This window comes from Rhynchophorus ferrugineus, unplaced genomic scaffold (assembly GCF_030347505.1).
Source record: "Rhynchophorus ferrugineus isolate W39M unplaced genomic scaffold, kcgeb_rfMv2 rfM4, whole genome shotgun sequence".
NCBI lineage: Eukaryota > Metazoa > Arthropoda > Insecta > Coleoptera > Curculionidae > Rhynchophorus > Rhynchophorus ferrugineus.
The window spans coordinates 5,864,106-5,886,687 of NW_027472583.1; the positions used below are offsets into that span (position 1 = coordinate 5,864,106).

The window sequence follows — 22,582 nt, forward strand, 5'->3', positions numbered from 1 at the left end:
AAATTGCTTCATCAATCCCGATTTTATATACAGCAGTGGTAAATAATAGCTTTATGTGGAGGTACCAATAAGAGATATTGATTCGTTTCGAAGCAGTTCTTTTCGCAAAATGTAAGCTCTTCGGTAGCCAACTCTTTTTACATTTAGATCGGTGCATCTCACATCTTGTTAGAAGTTTTGCTTTTTTATTTCAACTAGAAGGAAAGGAAGGCTAAAGCTTATCGAATTCTACGTTAAGCCTGCTGCAAGATGCTCCATGGACTTCAACATGTGAATACTGAGATCGATTTTTTTAAAGTAGTGATTTTGATATCGAAGGCCAAGAGAGTTCGGGACTGCCAAATATTTTGAAGGAAATAATCGATGAAAGAATCAATGGGATGGGAATATGGGTAAGACTAAAGACAATGCAATTCTTCATGATAATATCCGACCATATGTTACAAAACTGGTGAAAACATACGTCGATACATTAAAATGGGAATTGCTGCCCCTTTTGCCATATTCTCCAGACATTTTTGCTTCTAATTACTACCTGTTCCAACATACGAATAGTGACCAATCTGAGTAACGTATCACTACTAATTTTAATAAAAATATTGAAATATGGGTCGATTTGTAGATATCCTCAGAAGGTACATCGTTCTTTCGAGATGGAATCCGTAAATTGCCTGAAAGATAAGAAAAAGTAGGGGCTATCAATGTACAATAATCTAAATAAAATATATTGTACCGATTTCACTAAATTAGGTTCAATGAGGTTCAAACTAAAAGAAATATGTAGTCTATCTAAAGTTATTTTGTTCATACGTCATCTAAATTTGTGACGTCAAAACCTCGCAATGTTGCCGCGTCAACTCTAAATTTTAATTCAGTTTGCCTTTGACATACAACAATATTCTGATCTATATAAAATAATTAAACAAATATACTGTTAATAAATATAATTTATTTTAACATTATAGTATATCTAATACACTATCAAAGGACTTAAAATCCAAGTAATATATTTTACTTTCGTTAGAGAGCATATTGACATTTTATACTTAGTTCTTGTGTCCTTCCTACAGTGTTTCATTGTAAAGACAGTTTTATATTGCTGTATTTTTCCTTTGTTTGTTCTGTTAATACCTGTATACATATTGTTTGATCACTGCATTTTGCTTAACACATTTGCCAAATCTGTAAAACATCTACTATTTTTTCTCTCCAGACACATTTTGACCAAATGCATATGTATATTCTGAACAATCACACACATATCTGTGCACCTAAATCTTTTACATTATACAATAACATTTCCTACAGTTATTATATATTAATTACATACTCATCTTTACTTGTGTCCATTCTCATCACCCTCTCTTAGAAATTAGCAGCATTGAATCTTATCATATTCAGAAAGTTTCATTCAAATTTCCAGCGAGTAAGTGAGCTGATAATTTCCTATCTATCTAGCATTTATTCACAATTCCCTCATTTTTCAATTCCTTCTTCAATGTGCCTTATGGAGTTCATCTAAACCGAATCTATCTATCTGCAATGAATTATTAATAAATCTTATGATTATTAAAACCTTATCTCTTTTTACTCCAACGTTTACCTTCCTCCTTGATATTTTGTTATCATAACACTGATTTTATTACCATCTTACCTTAAGTGACCGTTGGGTATATTAGTCCCATTGTGAAATACCAAGACTCATCTAAATACATAAATTGAGAACAAATAAGAAAATAAGAAATTGAATGAGGCTTCCCTCATTTTACTATATGTTTTTAAAAAATTTATTCTTATGAAAGCAATATCTGGAAGTTCCGCTTGACCTCTTCCGCCTCCTTGGCTTTTGTCGGTTTATAACCTCTTATCACTATTGTTTTGAAGGATTTGGGATGCGTTTGACAACCGGACAACTTTGACAGGCTAATTCCGTTACACGTTCGAACCTATTTGACAGCAACGTGTCTCTTTTTAACTAGAATAAAATAGGAAAGAAAATAATGTCTGATTCTAAAATGAATTTACAAATTGCAGCAAGCAATACATTAGACATCTTGATGATGTATGTACAAAAAAAAATTGAATAGGCTATAGTTCTCAGTTTAGTACTCAGCATACTCAGTATTCTTAAAAAATATTATTTAGTTTAGGAATTATATTAATGTATTTTTTATTTATCCCTTGTAATAAAGCTGGGACAATTTACCTAATAACAGTGATCCCTTGTAAATTCTATTTCCGTTCGGTCATGATATTTTGTCGCACTTGGCGAATATCAGCATAACAATTTAAGACCTCGTTACGAGGCCAAACGAAAAGATTCTGCGTTCATTTAATTTGAACCGTTTCCTGCGTCGAGGGCTGGCGTAAATGGGGCGGAATAATTGGAGGGCATGAAGATGAACAAGATGGGAATGAACCGGCGAGATACAAGGAGCGAGGCTAAATAGAAATATTACTTTCTTTGATATGATATGGCGTTTTCCTTATCAATTATACATTCCGTGTAATTTGCTTGAAATATTCGCCAATTTCACGTAAACAAGTAACGTAATAAAATTGTGGTGAAATTTTAACAAAAGGGAATTTTGTTGTGTCGAATGAATACGGGGAGGTCGAAATAAAAATGTACTTAAGAATTAAACTCTTTATAATGAAACGAGTTACTGTATTTTTACCTATTTTGAGTGTATAGAAATATAAATAGGCTTTTTAGGTATTATTTGCACATTTTTGGTAAAATCGTCGTTGCAATAATGTAAATATATAGTAACTCTCTATTGATAGTGTTGCGTTAAGTTTATATTTTCTTTTATGAGAGTTGCTGCTATATTTTGAGCCTTGGTGGAATAATTGGAGGGCATGAAGATAAGCAAGATGGGAATGAACCAGCGAGATACAAGGAGCGAGGCTAAATAGAAATATTACTTTCTTTGATATGATATGGCGTTTTCCTTATCAATTATACATTCCGTGTAATTTGCTTGAAATATTCGCCAATTTCACGTAAACAAGTAACGTAATAAAATTGTGGTGAAATTTTAACAAAAGGGAATTTTGTTGTGTCGAATGAATACAGGGAGGTCGAATGAATACAGGGAGGTCGAAATAAAAATGTACTTAAGAATTAAACACTTTATAATGAAACGAGTTATTGTATTTTTACCTATTTTGAGTGTATAGAAATATAAATAGGCTTTTTAGATATTAGTTCTTGTATTTTCGTCCATATTTTTATCCTAAATTTTCAAGCGATTTTGTTGTAGAGTTATTCGAGATGTAATGTTGGATGTGGTTTTTTGTTGAAGCTTATAAATTCAACACTGTTATGTATTTTTTTTCTATTTATTTGTTAAAAATTAGTTTCAACAATCGAAATTATAATTTTGCACATTTTTTGTAAAATGGTAGTTGCAATAATGTAAATATATAGTAACTTTCTATTGATAGTGTTGCGTTATGACATGGCCTGTTCCTTATCAATTATACATTCCGTATATTTCACGTAAAGAAGTAATGTAATAAATCTGTGGTGAAATTTTATCAAGGAATTATTTTGTTGCGTCTAATTCATACAGGGTGGACGAAATAAAAAAAATCTTAAGAAATACATTCTATATGATGAAACTATTTATTGTATTTTGATCTATATATATATATATATATATATATATATATATATATATATATATATATATATATATACAGCTATTGTAGTTATTGGAGATATAGCGTATTAGATGCGTTCTTTCTCTAAAGCCTTTATGTTAACTGAAGGACAAGTAGATGAACAAGATGGAAATGAACCAGAGAGATATAAGGAGCGAGGTTAAATAAATATATTATTTTGATTATATTTGATATGATATGAATTTTCCTTAATAATTATATACATTATATACTCATAATTTTATACACGTGCAATTTGGTTAATGTATTCGCCAATTTTACATAAAAATGTAATGTAATAAAACTGTAGTGAAATGAGGCTGTTTCTCATATAATTGTTGGTCTTCCTTCCAGTGCTGGAGTTGGATTGCCATTGCCCTCCATATCCTAATATTCTCCGTTTGATCTTCACTACCCCTTTTATAAACACATCCTTTTGTGAATGCTATAAGACTTGTGCTTATCTCGTTCGTTCCAAGTCCTGGGAACATCTCTATTTTTACCCCGGCTGCAAGCAAATATACAATCTGTTTCAAGCTCCATAAACAGGGTTTAACATTAACCGCTTAACTTTTTGATGTACTCAAAGCTTTATCACACATTGCAATAGAATGAATTTCCTTTAGTGAATGAAATCCCCCGAAATTCCGTCAAATGATTCCTGGAACAGATATTCAATCATCCCCTAGTCACCGACTCACTGCCAATTATCCGTATCCTCTATTTGGTACCTCCGCATCACAAATGTTTGTATTTACGCTGACGTTATTCTAGTACAGCACCGTTGAGCCCAGGAGACCAACCATTAGAAGCTCTTTTTAATATTTTTCCGAGAATCGACTGAGATTGTGTCTGTCGGCGACCACTTGATAACTTCCAGCCCGCCCGCTTACTGTTAAATTTGTTATCTTGTCCTTACGTCAGTTTACTACATACTGGACGACTGTCCATGGCTTAGCCTGATTATAACTATGTATAGCAGCCTATACATAACGAATTCCTTCACAGGAGAAAATACAAGCAAGGTCATCCCATTTCTACCAGAAATCGGTGATATTCATAGGGTCTAGCCTATGCTGAGATGAGTGTCGCTAACCAAATGATCATTACAACTTCGGTGTGGGTGTTAGTGTATGCAGTCTGCATGAAGTCTCTACTTGGTTTGAATTTGCGCTCTTTTTAAAATTGTACATACACTATTTTCACTTTTAGATCCCATTTTTATATAATCAATTTAATTTTATTTATTATTTTATATATTATGTCACATTTACACTTTATGTTTGTGCCCGTCCACATTATATCAACACCGTACAGATTTATAGTCGTGAAATGCGGATATTCATCAGAGCAAAGAAAAACAAAATAATTCTGAGTATCTTAAAATATTTTGAGTATCTTAAAATTATTTTATTATTTCAGTTTTCCCAGAAATACTACTTTTGTATAGTTGATTCATTAAATATCCTATATAATTAAGTATCTCAGATAACACAGAAAATAGAGTATAATATATTAGACTTTGAAATATTTTACCAGGCTGGTATCCATCCTCTACAGGATGAAAGTCCTCTCATCCATATTCCAACTTGTACGGTCATATGCCCTTCACCGCCAATCCAGTCAGATATAATTTTGATCTCAACCATTCGTCTTGCCTCGGTCTCCTTTGTGGGCATTTCTATCTGCACGAAACCGACCCCAGCAGTAAATTCGGCGATAATTCACCCTCAACTAAGTCAACTGGTTAAATAAATCTTCTCGTTTATGTTTTTTTTTTGTTCGTTCGAAAGAAAACCGTTCGTATCGACAGAGGAATATTGGCGAAACATTTAAAAGTAATTTCTGTCAAAAAAGCAAAAAAAAACGTGCCCCCTTTCTCCGTGTCCGGGCTCTTTCCGAAGGAGTATCATCGTCAAGTCTAATTCCGAATTTCAAATTGGAAACAACTGTCTCTCGAGCGTGTTACACCCGAAGAGAGCAAACAGCCACGGGATGCGTGTCGCCCGGCTGCCTGAAAATATTCAAAATCACACGAAAAGTTCGTTTTTGATCGTGACGCTTTTATATGCGTTGTTTAAGGATCAGTTGGTTTCCTTGGCATGCTCCAGAGTTGACCACCATTAGTGCAAACTGATTTCAAGACTTGATAGTAAAGTACAACCTTATTATTTACTGACAGTGTTGAATATATATCCAATAACCAGTATTTTTTTGTATATCAATTTGAGATCTTCACATTTTTTCTTAACATGTGTCTTCTACATGAGTTTAACTTCAAGAGCCATACCAATATATTGGCTATATTTCCATACAGGATTATTTGCTGATTTACTAGCTTGTGATTGATACTTTAGTTGTTGAAATCAAAATACACTGAATTACATTAATGCGCCAATTTTCTGCCCAGTATTGTATTTCAGAAAGAGCTGTTTGTAACGTTTCAGTTGATATACTGTTGTTATTGCCAACGGATACGATTGCAGTATGGTCTGAAAATGTAGCAACAATATTTTCATTGACGGTAGGCAAGTCCTGAGTATACAAAAGATAAAGGACTGGCCCCAATACACTTCCCTGTGGCACACTTACAAGTCAGAATAGGCATATTCTTGTTTAGCTCTGAGGTATCGGTTAGTTATCGGTTCTATCTGCACCAAGCCGACCCCAGCAGTAAATTAGGTGGTAATTCGCCCTCAACTAAGTCAACTGGTTAAATAAACCTTCCGGTATATTTTTTCTTTCGTTCGCATGAAAAACGTTTCGTATCGACAGCGGAATATTGGCGAAAAATTTTAAAGTAATTTCTGTCTAACAAGCAAAAAACGTGTCCTCCTTCTCCGTGTCGTCGCTCTTTCCGAACGAGTATCATCGTCAAATCTAATTCCGAAAGTCAAATTGGAAACAGCTGTCTCTCGAGCGTGTTACACCCGAAGAGAGCAAACAGCCACGGGAAGCGTGTCGCCCGCCTGCCTGAAAATATTCAAAATCACACGAAACGTTCGTTTCCGATCGTGGCGCTTTTATCTCCGTTGTTTAAGGATCGGTTGGCTTCCTTTGCACGCTCGACGAACGTACCGAAGCCCTTCTCCCCACTCCTGTCCCCCACGGTCGTCCCCACACCGGCGGCGTTTATTTCAATTTCGCGCTCGTCAATGTGTCAGCCACGAGACGCAAATGCCAGCGCCGGAATGGAGATGGTTCGTTCGCCTGAGTTTGAACGTGACAGAATTTGACCCATATCTATATTATCTGTTGATTTATGATCTTAGTTGTAAACGTTTTTTTTTTCCTCTGCTCTTCTTCGTCTCTTCGCTCGACACTTTGGTCCGCTCGTGATGTAGATATTTTCTATTCCTCAGGGTTCGTTTCGTGGATCCTGAAAAATGTTTAATTTTACACTTGTCAAGAAGGCTCTGATAAAAAATCAAATGTCTCCAAATAGATTTATTTAAACCGCGAGAAAAACGTATGATATATTATTTTTCGTCTCCCTTAACGTCAAGTGAATATGAACGGGTATATGTCCCGATAAAATGAGCTGTACTTAGTTTTCATACTATTATGTACAGGGGATAAACTAAATAATATGAACACCATGCTATATATTATAGTCTATTAAAAATAATAGTGAGGTCAGGTTAAAATCTTTAATGTACTGCCTGTCCAATTTGTATTTCGTTTTAGAATCAGATAATATTTTCATTCCCATTTTATTCTAGTTAAAAAGAGTGAAAACTGGCAAAGATTGTCTCAGAGCTATACTTGTTTTAATAAATTTCAAATCGCTGCTTGCTCTTATTCTGATTGAAAATGACGAAGTCAGACAGAACAGATTAAGTCTCTAATCATTTACTTCGAATAGGAACGAACTTTTGCCAATAAAATTCGTTAGAGAGATAAGTATTTTTACTGTTACATATTAAGTTGCTGCAGTTTTTATTGAAAATATTTTTAGCGTGTTGCAGCTGCACTGGATATTAGTATACACACGGTAACTGAAATATCTCAAAATATGAAATTGAAAACTAACCGTCCTTATACAAAAAATTGTTGCAATCAAAATCTTGTTGTTAGCTCTATCAGAGATCAAATATATGAAATGTATAAAAGCAATGAGTAGCTTTTTTCCAATATAAACATAATTTAACTTAATACAATTATTTCGGAGGGAACCGTTAGTTTGGAAAGTATCTATAGAAAATATAGAGATAAACAGCTCTTTGAAAATAACTTTTCGTACACCATTGAGTAATATAGGATTTAAACGGGGTAAAGATAAGTTACTATGAGATCTAATGGTACTTCCAGATATTGCTTTCAGAATAGTACAATTTATAAAAGCATATATTAAAATCAATGAAGATTTATCATTTCAATTTATGTATTTAGATGAGACTTGGAATATATCAGAATAGAATCCATACACCTAATGGCCACTCATGACAAGATGATAATAAAAATATTTTTAAGATAACAAAAGTTGATGAAAAAATGTAAATGTTGTAAAAACATATCAGACCCAAGGACATGAATAGGCACTCCATCAGCACATGAATATTGAGTTTCTCCAGCTCCTAGATAATGTTGATTTAGTCAAAAGATTAAGGAGAGTAAAAGGATTTGATCTAGTTCAGTGAAGGTATAAGTAAAACTCAGTTTATATTAAAAACAGTTTCATAAATGTTAAACCCAAGGTATCTATCGTAGAATAAATACTTTGTAATTTTAAAAACATATCTATAAAATCAAAAGATGATGGAAAAATATAAATATTATAAAAACAATTGATATGGTTTTCATATATATATCAGAGCCAAAGACATGAATAGACACTCCATCAGTACATGAATATTGAGTTTCTCCAGCTCCTAGATAATGTTGATTTAGTCAAAAGATTAAGGAGAGTAAAACCATTTGATCTAGTTCAGTGAAGGTATAAGTAAAACTCAGTTTATATTAAAAACAGTTTCATAAATGTTAAACCCAAAGTATCTATCGTAGAATAAATACTTTGTAATTTTAAAAACATATCTATAAAATCAAAAGATGATGGAAAAATATAAATATTGTAAAAACAATTGACATGGTTTTCATATATATATCAGAGCCAAAGACATGAATAGACACTCCATCAGTACATGAATATTGAGTTTCTCCAGCTCCTAGATAATGTTGATTTAGTCAAAAGATTAAGGAGAGTAAAACCATTTGATCTAGTTCAGTGAAGGTATAAGTAAAACTCAGTTTATATTAAAAACAGTTACATAAATGTTAAACCCAAAGTATCTATCGTAGAATAAATACTTTGTAATTTTAAAAACATATCTATAAAATCAAAAGATGATGGAAAAATGTAAATATTGTAAAAACAATTGATATGGTTTTCATATATATATCAGAGCCAAAGACATGAATAGACACTCCATCAGTACATGAATATTGAGTTTCTCCAGCTCCTAGATAATGTTGATTTAGTCAAAAGATTAAGGAAAGTAAAACCATTTGATCTAGTTCAGTGAAGGTATAAGTAAAATTCAGTTTATATTAAAAACAGTTTCATAAATGTTAAACCCAAAGTATCTATCGTAGAATAAATACTTTGTAATTTTAAAAACATATCTATAAAATCAAAAGATGATGGAAAAATGTAAATATTGTAAAAACAATTGATATGGTTTTCATATATATATATCAGAGCCAAAGATATGAATAGACACTCCATCAGTACATGAATATTGAGTTTCTCCAGCTCCTAGATAATGTTGATTTAGTCAAAAGATTAAGGAGAGTAAAACCATTTGATCTAGTTCAGTGAAGGTATAAGTAAAACTCAGTTTATATTAAAAACAGTTACATAAATGTTAAACCCAAAGTATCTATCGTAGAATAAATACTTTGTAATTTTAAAAACATATCTTTAAAATCGTAGAATAAAAACATTGATATTGATTTTTCATTATAGATAATATACTAGACATAACCAAGAAAAGATAGTGCAAAATATACCGCAATATGTACAAGCAGACACACAGACGCAGAAACCAACCGTTAAGAAGAATACCTTGACCCTTAAATGAATGTTCCTCAACGAGCCGTTCTTCGACGAGGCTTCGACGGATTATTCCGTGAAAATTTTAAAATATACAATGGAACGTTAAAAAAGGAAGAGTTTCGTGAGCAACAATCAAGAATATTTCCATTATGCCGAGAACAAAACAGGGAGGCGCTTGCTTAATTTCGAGTTTGTTTGCGCCAGACAGGCCGGGGTTCAAATGAAACGGAATAATTGAAAAAGACGAAAGGTAGAACGGGATGCAAATTAAACGGACTAGCAACTGTCAGACGGAGACGGAAACAACGCTACAAATGAACAATTTGCGCGCAAACAAAAGGCGAAAGAACAATCGTTTGCAGATCAGTTAATTACATATAGAAGTTGTTTATGGAACGGCACGGCACAGTAAAGATCGTTTGTTAATTGGATAGGACGAAGACAATTGCTAAAATAACAACAGGATAGAAATCTGTAGAAATTAAAATTAATTACTGCGAGTGTGTTCTTTGATATATACATTTTTAAAATCGTTGTGACAACTATGGGATTTTTTATTCCGTTTGGCAAAAAATCTGCTTCTCTATTCAATCGTTATTATTGTTACTATCTTTAATTGTACCAAAATTGAACATATCTTCATTTTAAAAAGAAATTTATTGAGAATAGTTGCTAAAATACATTCTTTATAATTTATTTATTAGCATAATTAATAGCCATTGCTGTAAAACCTACATTTTTTTACACTAACCTAACTCTAGGTATATATCTAGGAGGACCCATCAACCCTATCTTATTTTCTGATGTAATATTTTCTGATTTTCTGTTAAATCTCACTACACTATAAAATACTACACAATATCAAATGGTATAATCCTTTGTGTCCTATCCTAGAGTTATCCAAAAGTTGTGGTAACTCAATATTGATACAAGAAAGGTACAGGTTTCAATAGCGACTTGCATAATAGCATTGCATGCTGTTGCGGTCTGATTATAAGCGATACAGTTTAATTATTTATATTGTCACTTGCCTGTTGTAATTTTCTATGCATTTTAGCTTAATCTAAGGTACTTTGTAAACAACACCTGATCAAAAGCTTGTGCTACATCTAAAAATGTAAATGAACATATCTGCTATTCTATGTACCTGATCAATTGTTAAATGTTTTCGAATAGCACCAAACTAGTATGTGAATATTTGGTTTTTTTCTATATAGTAGTATGTTTTCCGATTATTCAAAATATTTTCCATCATTTTCTGCAAATTCCAAAGAAAGCACTAGACTATGACTTAATAACCGGAAAACTGCGAAAATCTCTAACTAAAAGGCAATTATGTCTCACTAAGTTGATTAATGGAGAATCCTGATTAAAAAATGTCCGGGATGTTTGGAAAAACACCAAATGATTTTGTTTTGAAAAACATTTTACTCAGCTAAATTCTTGGAGACAGCGCAAACCTTCTATAACTCATTTATAAAGTCCTACATAAAATTAACTTAAACTCCCACATCTCAGCCAGGATGCTTCAAACAAACCAGTCAAACCAAATGAGACTTATTCAAAAATGAAAAAAACAAAAGCAGATGTACCGTAAGGCAATGTTTTGGGTCTTGTTCTTTACCTACTTTATATATTTGCTGATGACACTGCGACAGTTGCTGTTGGAGACAATGGCGAAAAAGCAATCAGAAAACTGCAGCATGCAAGTAATAGTATTAAATAAGTGGACCCAGACATGGAGAATAAAAATCAATGAGAATAAGTCATTGCATATTGAATTTACTTATAAGCAAACTGTTCATGTACCAATAAATATGAATAACATTATTACCCAATACAGTAATAATCCCAAGTGCCTTGGGATAAAATTTCACGCAAAACACAAGCTATAAAAAAATTAAAGGAATTCGATTTAATATACAAAAAATACATCGATTATTTGGAAGATCATCCCAATTATCCGTACATAACGTACAATAAGTTGCTGCTGTACAAGCAGATACTAAAATCTATATTGAATTATGTTATAGAGATTTTCTGCGATAAGTAATATCAGCATAATACAAGTCTTTCAGAATAACGTCCTGGGAAGTCTTATGGATGCATACAATTACCACAGGAAAAATTGCTTACACAGAGACCATCAGTTTCCAAGTGTTATAGAGAAAATTAAAAGATTGACAACGAGATATGAGGAAAGACTCCACTCTTATGTAAATTTCGAAGTGCTGCAACTCTTAGACAACACTGAACTAGGACGAAGGCTCAACTGGGTATAAAAATTGAAGAGTTATACTAACTTTTATTTTATTTTATTAGAGACTAAATATGGTCCAATGGGTATTCCTAGATCAATACCTAGTCTTAAGTCACTGTAATAGACAAATGGACAAAATTAGTCGACAAGGTCGAGTAATAATATAGTAATAAAAAAAGAATACGAAAAATGTTCTGCAATTTTTTTTCATCCTTCAGATAATTGAAATGGCAACAACAATTTTCGCACTTCCGAATTTCGAAAGAAAGTGTACTTAACTGGCCTTGTTACATCGATCTGAAGAAATAGAAAATTAAGAGACTAGATATGAGAAAAGACTCCACTCTTATGTAAATTTCGAAGTGCTGCAACTCTTAAACAACACTGAACTAGGACGAAGGCTCAATTGGGTAAAAAAATTGAAAAGTTCTACTAACTTTTATTTTATTTTATTAGAGACTAAATATGGTCCAATGGGTATTCCTAAATAAATACCTAGTCTTAAGTCACTGTAATAGACAAATTGACAAAATTAGTGGACAAGGTCGAGTAATAATATAGTAATAAAAAAAGAATACGAAAAATGTTCTGCAATTTTTTTTCATCCTTCAGATAATTGAAATGGCAACAACAATTTTCGCACTTCCGAATTTCGAAAGAAAGTGTACTTAACTGGCCATGTTACATTGATCTGAAGAAATAGAAAATTAAGAGACTAGATATGAGAAAAGACTCCACTCTTATGTAAATTTCGAAGTGCTGCAACTCTTAAACAACACTGAACTAGGACGAAGGCTCAACTTTGTATAAAAATTGAAGAGTTATACTAACTTTTATTTTATTTCATTAGAGACTAAATATGGTCCAATGGGTATTCCTAGATCAATACCTAGTCTTAAGTCACTGTAATAGACAAATGGACAAAATTAGTCGACAAGGTCGAGTAATAATATAGTAATAAAAAAAGAATAAGGAAAATGTTCTGCAACTTTTCTTTCATCTTTCTGAAGAAATAGAAAATTAAGAGATTGGCAACTAGATATGAAGAAAAACTCCACTCTCATGTAAATTTCGAAGTGCTGCAACTCTTAGACAACACTGAACTAGGACGCAAGCTCAACATGATGAGAAGATTGAAAATTTCTACTAAATTTTATTTTATTTTATTAGAGACTATATATACATATATATCCAATCAAATTTACCGATAATCGTTGAAGGGTCCCTACATCGATTTCCCAACATCCAAAATTAAATGGAAATGATGCGTTCAACGCTAACACGAGTCTAGAGCGATTTTCCCCGTGGATATTCGTACATACGTTTTCCATTCTCCCTTAACACCTTCCCTTATAACGACTTTCTCATATGGGTCGACTAAATGAAATAATCTCCAGCCCGGAAAATTGCCAGAGAGTGAGTCGTACCACACACAACCCCCCGTCACCGCCTCCCGGTTCCACTTTCCTCCTACTTCCCCCCTCCCGCCTCCCGCCGTCGACGTCTTCGCGCACCAAGCCCTTAACGTGCGCCTTATTTAAAATCAATCTATTTCCGTGGAGACGCCTTTTTAGCCGTCGGCTCGTATAGTGCGGGATCAGTGAAGGTTAATTTTTTTTCGGTTTATTTCGATTTTTTGTCCGCCTCGTTGGGCCTAACAAGCTTTTTGCATCGAATCAATTTGTTCCTAATTTAGTTCCTACGCCGGTTCTTTTTTTGTACGGTTGTTGTTGTTGTTGCTGGCGGTGGCTTGATGAATTTACCATCGTCTGTCGGTCGGATGAGGAATTTCCGGCCCTACGTTTTAGATTAGAACTTCCCGAATTATCAATATTTATAAAAATGGATTTCCCTTCATTAGTCTCCCTAAAACTAGACAATGGATGGGCCGATTTGGCTAATTTTAGTTTCCAAATATCTATAGGAGTCTAAGGAACGATTATACGGAAAGAAAATGTACAATAGTGTCCAGGAAAATAGTAAAAATTAAAAAACAAGATTTCCAATTTAATGTTTCGCTGTCGCTATCACTGCCATCAGTAGTTTCATACATTTTGGTGCGTTGTCAAATATTTATGATTGCGTTTGAAAATTTAAATAAAAAAAATAACAAAACAGCAAACATTAATTTTTAAAATTTATTATAATTTATTTTAAGTAACAATTATTTATATCATTAATTCATTACATAATATTAATCTCTTAATGCTACAGCGTGAACAATATTTCTTGTTAGTCCGTCTTCAGCTAATACAAACAAACTTGATGATTTACCCACTCGATAGCATGTAACGTATAATTGTCCGTGTGAAAAACATGGTGTGCTCAAATCTAAGAAGCAAACAGACATTGTTTGGCCTTGGGATTTATTAATAGTCATTGCAATTGTCAATCTAATCATAAATTGAATACACTTAGGAATTACAGTAGGTGTTCGTGGTATTAATATATTTTCACTTCGAAACTTGGTATTTAAAATAATAAAGCCAAGTGATAATCATTAATGTTATCGAGCGGGGTAAAAAATTATAAAATTATTAAAATTACTATTAATAAGCGGTGGTTGGTGATAGAAAAGTGAAAATGTAGGGTTGTATGCATTTTCTAATGCCACATAATAAGAAAAAATTAATCAAAAAAGAATTGGGGTGGACACCCACCCCTTATCACTTAGGGGTTTGAAAAATAGATAGTAATCGATTCTCAGACCTACTGAATATGCATAAAAAATTTCATAAGAATCGGTCAAGCCGTTTCAGAGGAGTGTGGAAACTAACATTATGACATGAAAATTTTATATATATGATTAAACATGGAAGATAATTTCTTGGTAATTACTTACCTTTTCGTACTTTATCAGGATTTATATTTCATGAAAATGAAAATCAAGTGAAAAATAATGATAGATATGGTTTTGTGCTAACGATTATTTCGAACCATATCCTAAGTGCTCACTAGTATTAAATTTTGGTAAATATTTACCAAGAATAAAGTAGAAATGTGTGACGACTGTTTGTGAAAAACAAAACTCTGTAGATATATTTCACATGTTTTATTATTCCGGTATAAACAATGACAACAGTCACATTGGTATGTCACAATTGCTTTCGACATTGACTGAAAACGAAATGGATGGGATTAGAATACATACGCATCAAACACAGCAATAACAATTACGATGCAATTACGAGAAATTTCGATGATCCACTGCCCCTGAAAATGCCCCCGTAAATGCTCCTGTAGATGACCTTTGATGGCCCAACAGCATTCCATTAAGATCCACAAATATATTGTTGGTTGAATAAAATGGTTACTAACACCTTCGGTTTAGATGATTTCGATCAGACACACTGAAGAAGTAATTGACAAATGGGCCTATGGGCCAAAACTGAGGCCTATTTTGAAGCAAAGGACAAATAATACTACAAAAATGGTATCGAAAAGTTGGAGGGTCGCCATTATCAATGCATCACCCTTGAAGGGAATTATGTTGAATAAAAAAAAATTTTGACAAAATAGTGTTTTTCACCGTGGTAGGCCGGGGACTTTTCAATTGACCTGTTATCATATACTAAGAAATATTATTATTTTAGATATCACGTAACATATATATAACAAAAATTTAATAATATAATATAAATTTAATATAATATCTAAAACAATAATTGTGATTGAGTATTCTTCATATTCTTTATATTCTCGACGCAGCTTAGTGTTTAATGATTTCTTATTTTATTCAGATTCGCGAAATCCGTCTTCCCAACACGCTTCTTTTAAACGCGCCGCCGCCCCTGTCCCCTTCGCCACCCTTCCGCTCCCTCCGCCATCAAACCGCGCACAATCAGCATAAATAATGCATTACATAATCGTATATATTCATGACATTCATAGTGCGTTCTATGGGAGAATTATTATAAGAGAAATCTTCCCGGTTCCTCGGCCGAGAGACCACCCTCCCCGACCACCCTCCCCGCACCTCTCCCGCACCGTTCCCCCCACGGACCAGAATACGGAAACGCATCCCCTGGGCCGTGTCTCCATTTTTTCCATTACGACACGTCATAATAAAAAATATAAAATTCTGAAGCGTAGCGCCGCAACTTCTTTTATGGATTCCGATGGCTGCTGCTGTTGCCTCTTTCGGATGGTGCCGCGCTGTCTTTTCTTGCTACCGAAGCGACGGCCGACGCAGAAAAAGAAGAAGCGAAGCGGGCAGAGCGACGTTTGGTTTTATGAATATTTCAGAGATGATGGCGGGTGGATGGAATGAAATGTGTGCTGTGTGTGTGTTTTTTTTAAGGGGCCATGCTCCGTTTGATTTGGGATTATGGGTGACTGGTATGTGTTATCTTTGCTCAACTTTGTATTCTGGGTGGCATTTTTTACATTATGATATTTCGTAACAATATAGCATTCCAAAACGGACAATTTTTTAACAAAAATCAAATGCAAGCTACAGCATCACCATGTTCACTGACTTGTAACGATCTTCTTCGTATCATAACCATATCAAGCTTTATGCACTTCTATTTTGTCGTGATCAGTGGAAATTAGGGGCATCTGGAGAGAGTGCTACATTAATTATAAATGTAAATTACGGCTGGTTTTGACATCAGTGATGCAAAAAGTGCCAGGAAATAAAATTACTACATAAATATTATTAATTTAACATTGTTTTCCATTCAACAACAACATTCCAATCCTAGTTGGATTTGATAATAATAACCTTAATAATTATAATTAACAATTACCATAGCTGGCAATTTTATTTTAATGCTAAATATTTTCTAAAAAATTATTTATTATAATTATATTAACATTTATAAAGTATAAATATGCTAAGTGACATAAACCCGGCTTGGTGGCGCAGTGCTTATGGCGACAGGACGGTCATCCTCCTGTTGCGATAGTCGCGGGTTCGAATCCTACTGGAACATAGAAGTACTTTATGTTTGTGATTGTAATTGTAAATGTTTTCATAGGCTAGTGGAAAATCCGATAAGGATTAACCATCCCCATCACGTCAGAATCCAGGCTGGGTATTAGTTATTATTAGTTGGTCACTCGCTAGTCGGAAGGCTTAATGCCGAAGATAGTGGTTCGCAGCCTACGTTAAACAGTATTTTCGATCCAGAGAGAGCGTCGTTTGTAAAACGGAGATTTTAAAATATATTTTAAAAATTAACACATAAATCATATTCAGTTAATATTGTTCATTTCAAATAGTCCTCTTTCCCAACTGCCTAATCTGACCTGCCCTTAACTAATTTTCAAACCTGGTTCTAACAATTGAGGATTAACCAAATAAAGGCTATTGTGCCTCTAGTTGGATTCCCCGAGTTGACTTATCATTCAGTTAATAAGCCAGCAGTTCAATTTGTATGTTTAAGGTCTATTGATCCTCTAGAGGATAATATCAAATGACATGAGTAGTACTGACACCATCAATTGCAACTAATACTTAACCGAAGACGATCTTAACTGAGTCCTTAATGGAAACTTGGTGAAGATATCAAATGAATAGTATCATTATTCCTATAAGAAAACTTTATGTTCTGAGTGTACAAATAACAAGGTATCAGAAAGAAAGATTTCTATAAGGAGTAGTGTTTAAGACACAACATCACTTCTTCCATGTTCGTTGCCCAGAACGATATAGCAGGAATGATTTCTCTAGATTTGACATAACCTATGCTATCGTAGAATTGATTATTTATATTACCATTTGTCAAACGAAGACTTGGAACTACGTAATGTTAAAAGCATACAACATTAGTTACCAAAAAAGTTTTCGTTCTCAAGTTTATTATATCTTGTCATAAAATTATATGGTTTAACTATATACATAATTACGTAATTGTTATTTAGACACTAGGGGATTTTAGCATCTCATCGTAAACATAATAGTCAGGGTCAGAAAATTTGAAAAATGTATCTCAAACTACTATCATAGTTTTCCATACAAGATGCAAATTTTTTTATATTATATTGATCAAACGATTTGATTTCAACGATCATTTATTTTCATGTCCATTGTAAATTCATCAGAAGCTAAACAACAACAAATAAAAACACTGATGCACTGAGTGCTTCATAAATCTGTATCACCACAAAAATTAGATGGCGAGTGGCGAGCTCATGCTGTGTTGGATATTGAAGTACAGATACTGTAGTGTGGCAACAAGGGAAGGAACTAAGGAGTTGAGCAGCGGTATCAAGTTTAACCCGTCCAAGTAAATGCTTGCAAGAAAAAAGATAGAAATAAATGTAAAGCTATAATCTATAATATTACATGTTACTTCATATTATGAAAATATATTAAATAAATATTTAAACGGTTGAGACTTGTTTCATTTCTTAAAATAATCTTGAGGGGAATTTGTGAGAAATCAAATTTGACTTGAATTATTGTGGAAATTAATATATTACTATTAGCTACCCTGAAAATCTGTACCAGATATATACATTATTTAAGAAAGGATTAGAAGCACCATAACTTGTACTTTAAAAAACAACAAATAGGAAATAATGATTTTATCTCACCATAAAGATGTGACCCCTTAATGTTGGGATGGCATTTTGGTGTTGGGAAACGGCCATTCTTATAATGTTTTTTGCAGTTAAAAGGACAACAAAAAAAACCTTTATTTTTTATTGGGATTTATTATATATAAGCTGTCTCCTTTCGGGAGGGCTATACTGACAGGATTATTAGTATAACCCGGGAATTTATTTCGTATTTATCATTTTAGATTTTATTTTTTTCAGTGTGTCTACCCTCACCCTCATTCTTTATCTCTTTATCTGCGCCTATGTCTTGCCACATCGGACTTTTATTTCTTTTAAAATTTCCATGATATATTTCGTATTTAGAAGCCATACTATTGGTTTTTCCAAAATTTCGATTGTAATTTACGACAGCTTATTTGACGATAACTTATATGTGCCCTTCCAATAAAACAGCCAATGCATGTCATCAATGTCGTCTTGCTTTGATATATTTCTGCCTGTTGTTAAAAATGTCGAAAAAATGATAACTCTGAATAGAAATGCTGTTAAAGAGGCAAGTATTTATACTATTAAATATCAACTTGATGCATTTTTATTAGAAATATTTTTTGCGTGTTGCAGATGGACTGAATATTGAAGCATTGAGAGCGGGTGAATACAAAGAGCGGTACAAAATAAGATAGTGAGTAGTTTGTTACATATAAAGTTTATTTAACACAATTATTTCAGAGAATACTATTAAAATAGTACTATTTTTAAAGCATTTAATAAAATTGCGGAAAAATTATTATTTCAATTTATGTATCTAAATTGGATATAACATAGATTTTTTTACTTGTAATGTTTTTTCACAATTTATTGCCGATATATCGTTGTTCTTGGTGGAAACAGCCATGGCTTTATTCTTGGAGTTCAGTTAATGTTTTGTCACTTGATAACTATAAATTAAATGTTTGTGTTTTATGTAATTAACTATTTTTATAAACAAGCCTGAAAAAATACACTGTAAAAAGAAGCATTGTCTACAATAACATCGTCGATTTGGATAAACTAAATTAGACAGACAACAAAAGAAATTAAGAGACAGAAATCAATAAATTTTCAATCGACCTAAACAGTGATTCTTATTGTAGACTTGTTGCCAATTACTAACACAGAATGATAAGAGCAGAAACAAATAAAGATGAGTATATTATTAATATAGGATAGGATAACTGTAGAAAAACATATTTAATATTATTATTTATTAATATATTTTTTATATTATTATTTATTAATAAATATTTCCTAATTATATAGAATACACATGTGCAATAGGTTAATATTTATAAGGAAAGATTTAACACTAACTCTTTCGCAGATATGGCAAATGCATTAGGGAGAATGCAGTTAATAAATCTCAGAAAACTCAGGGGAAATTATCAAAATAACTTAACAAAGAAATACAGGAACGAAGGCAAGGAGAACTAATCGTAGAAAGGTGAATATGTCCTCTAGTGAAGTTAAAATACAGTACCTGTATATAAAATTGTTCTTTCCGTAGATTAGACTTCCAAGGGATACCACAAAATAAAAAACGTGTCTAGAACTCTACCTCATAAGTGGTGTGGAAACACTTCAATGTAAATTCAATAAAACAACTTTAACATAAAAACTGTTGTCTCTGTTTAATTAACTATAGTTTAAGTCCTTCAGAAATATAAGCATTAGATGCATTATAATGTTAAAATAAAATATATCTGATAATATTATTTTTGTTTTGTTTACATTACTGTTGTGTCATGTCAGAGTCAAAATTTATGATACGTTAAAGTTGCATTATAAATTTTGATGACTTGCATTGGCTGATTTGTTGGAAGGACTATATCTGTGTGTTACTCACACCACCATCATTAAAAAAAATACCGAAAAGCCATTTGCCAACTTCACTCGTCAAATATGCGATATTATCCTTTTGAAATGGATCGTTTTTTCCACTGTTATTTACACTGCACGTTGACAAAGCAACCCTTTATTAAATAGAGGGGAACCAGAAATGTGTCGGTGACAATAAAACAAATATCATTTTGCTGTGAGCTTTACGCGCTATACAAAATAGCAATTCAAACGCGTGCAATAAAAGCGGCTTTTGTTTTTTTTATTTATCCTTTTTTATATATAGATAGGTTCGGAAAGCATCAGTCATTGTGTACGTTTACAGTGTTCATAATTAAAGAATGAGCAGCCTAATGAAAACAGGGTAAAAATTACTTTGTGTCAAGAAATTTTACACTACTTAAACATATACTTAATATAATCTAATGATAAATACTATATATTGAATTGAAATATATTTAATTCGCTTAAAATATATTTTATGGATTACACTGGCATGCTGAAACAAAATTCCAGGAACTCAGGATATTTTGCTACGATCCAATACGAACAGCATACTGACGTACTTTCATAGATTCACCAAAAAGAAATCTTAAAATACGCCTGTTTTACCTCAAAGAAACCTGCAAGTACATGGGATTGGTTCTTCTCAAATTAGAATATATAGATCATGGTTGGCAGGTTTGTGGCGATATTTAAATCTTGTGTATTTTGCTCGGACAATAAGCTGAGTTTACCAAGCTTTCTTGCTTATTTTTTCTATAGTGTGTATTAAAAATCGCTACCCACAGAGGGAACTTAAATTTGGTGCAAAGAAACAATCGTACCTCCACATACAGTTCTTTGACCATCGCTGCATATAAAGTTGGGATTAATGAAGCAATTTGTCAAATAACTTCGCAAACATGGAGATTGCTTCAGGTACATAGTTTTAAATTTTCCGGTCTTCCCACAAGGAAAGGTGAAAGAAGAAAAACATCGCACCAGACATTAAACTGCTTATGACTGACACAGAATTCATGAGGAATAAAGAATTCTAAAAGCATTTCAAACTTTAGATTTCCTAATGAATCTAAAAGTAAATTTTCTTCATTCCTACTTCGATTAATTTTAGGAAAATTGGAGAAATATGAGTGAAGAGCGAAGTCAATGATTTCATCATGACATTTAAGGGATGGAGAAATTATACAAGATATAAAATATTTTTAACCAAAAAAAAATTAACCGCCTTCAAAAAATAAATAAGTAACTGACTAAATATTAATAATAATCAAACTTAGTTATTTAATACAAAAAGAAAATTTAAATAACATATGTACATAATAATAGTAACAACTAAATGAAAACAAACAAAAACAATATATTTGTATTGTTTAAGCTCGGCGCCTACTTCAAAGGAATTAGTCGGTAGCAGTAAAAATAATATTGTAACTAGATAAATATGTTTAGGTAGGTATTAAGCTAAATTGTGTTTATATAGTAGAATATAAAATAAGTATAGTAGATAGATTAAATAAGGTTTTTGTTTATTTTTATATAGTTATTACAACGCGAATTATGTACATATTTTATTTTAAAATATTTTTTTTTGTGTTAAAAATTTAAGTTTGATTATTTTTTAATTTTTAGTGAGTTTCTTATTTATTTTTGAAGTCGGTTTAAATTTAGTGTTTAAAGTATTGTATAGTTTTATGAAAAAGTTTATTTTTATCGTTTTAGTATTAAATATTAACTTAATAAATTATGCAGTTATTTTGTTAAGTATTACAATGGGTAAGCCAAGTAGAGATTGAAAAAAAAGGAACGCCTGGCGTCAGTTAGTTATCCTAGGTTATTTACAAATGTTCTAACTAAACCAGAACAACAAAAAGTTATTGTATATATATATATATATATATATATATAGCCGAATATAGAATCTCCTCCTTTTCCGAAGTCGGTTAAAAGAAACCTTCCGAGTTCTTACCACAACCGAAAGTGGATAAAGAGGAGCCTTACTGGAAAAAAAGAAGTTTTATTATGCACTAATGAACGAATGTCAGATAAAAAAAATATCTATCGTTAATTATTTGTAAATAGAATAATTTTTTTTAATGTTAATAAAAATTTTTAATGTAGTTACATAAATTATCATGACAGGTGTCATCATTAGACATAAAGGAAGTAATTTTACGATTCCCAAAAACAAAAAGATTACGATACAATACCTAAAC

The 22,582-nt window shown here is 32.4% G+C and overlaps 1 long non-coding RNA gene across 1 annotated transcript in view; it reads left to right on the forward strand.

Annotated features, from left to right (window-relative positions):
- The window catches only part of LOC143196691 (uncharacterized), a 54,790-nt gene extending 34,655 nt beyond the window's left edge, over positions 1-20,135 (forward strand). The window contains exons 2-4 of the long non-coding RNA XR_013005788.1: positions 19,116-19,176; positions 19,628-19,974; positions 20,038-20,135. This is a non-coding gene — a long non-coding RNA (uncharacterized LOC143196691). The remainder of the gene's footprint in view (positions 1-19,115; positions 19,177-19,627; positions 19,975-20,037) is intronic.
- The last annotated feature ends 2,447 nt before the right edge of the window (positions 20,136-22,582 follow it).